Source organism: Triticum aestivum, chromosome 6B, assembly GCF_018294505.1.
Source record: "Triticum aestivum cultivar Chinese Spring chromosome 6B, IWGSC CS RefSeq v2.1, whole genome shotgun sequence".
NCBI classification, from domain to species: Eukaryota; Viridiplantae; Streptophyta; class Magnoliopsida; order Poales; family Poaceae; genus Triticum; species Triticum aestivum.
The window spans coordinates 685617316-685618840 of NC_057810.1; positions in this window are offsets into that span (position 1 = coordinate 685617316).

The following is a 1525-nucleotide window of genomic DNA, read 5'->3' on the forward strand; positions in this document are numbered from 1 at the left end:
AGGCGCGCGGGAGGGAGGGAGGGAGGCGGCTGCAGGAGGGAGGGAGGGAGAGAGGAGGAGGCGGCTAGGTCTCCACCACAGGAGCGCCCCCCTTTTATACCCCCACAACGCGAAAGGACTGGAATGCCCTGGTTGGGGCATGGTATTTACATTCTGTTGCCATTGGAATTTTATCCGACGGCCCAAGACAATCAGGTAAATATCAGACGGCCCACGGTGATCTGGCCTGAGATCCGGCGGCGTGTATCGCGACGAGATTTCGATCCGACGGTCCAGAATCCAAACGCATGGGGTGGCTTCGTTTTGCTTCGGACTCTAACAATGGGATGGATAGAAGGTGACTAGCGTGTGGAAAGCTAGCTAGGTGCTACTGCAATACCAGGTTGACACGCGTGTATGGTATTTCTCCTATGTATGCCTCGCGGTCATGGAATCGATGCATGCCTGCGTGCTTTAATGTTGGTTGCAACACTTCAGCACCATTGCAACCTTCTAATTTTGGTCGCGACTAACGTCCAGTCGACTGGACGTTAAGCATTAGATCTGCATGATCATCACCCACCTTTCTCCCGCGCGACCCGCTTCGCCCGAGCAACCAACAATGACCAAGCCTTCCTTCGCAAGGCCCAGCACGTGCAACGCATGAGGCCCAAGACAAAGACAACCCTTCTGGCCCACCTTGTCCTCGCACGTGACTTACCACCCCAAAACCCCAGTTTCTTACCTCCATCGCAAGAAACAGCCACCCGCCCCCTGTCAATTCTCCTCTCTGCCCGACGCGCCTCCATCACCGACGACCTCGCCCCCGATCTGATCCACCAAAAAAACCATCAAAAACACTCGCAAACACAAGGATTTGAGAGATGGCCTGGTTCACCACATCATCATCACAAGGGTTACCACATGCTACGGGACCAATTACCCCAGTTCATCTGAATTTGGTCATAATCAGACAAAAAATCAAGGAGGTAAGTGATTCAACCTCCATACACATGCTGCATTTTCATTTCATACCAAGAAAATCAAGGCAAAAATCCATGGAATAAGAACAAAGCCAAAAGGATGTAGAAAAAGATAGCCCTTTTACTACATGTGTGGAATTCCTCCATTATAATTGAGTTACCATTCAATTCAGACAGGTTACCAACAAGATTGTATTAAGTTGCCTTTTTTAAGCCAAAAAGTTGGTAAAAGTGATCCATTTTCCTAGTCTACATATTCTACATTAGTTCTTTCATCCTTCATCATTGAGTTACCATCATAATCCATATAGATTACCATCATGATTCTATTAAGCTATCTTTTTTGAAGCATGTTAAAACTACATGTATGGAAGACCTCGATGTATGAAATTTTTCATTAATAATCGAGTTATCATTTCAGATCAATATATATTACGAAAGTGTATGCACTGAGTAATAAGTAAAACAAGAATAAAAAATGAAAAAGCATCCTTTAACACTTATTCACCGTAAAAAATATCATTTTTTATTGAAGAACCATTAGTGTATGTGAACAACAGACA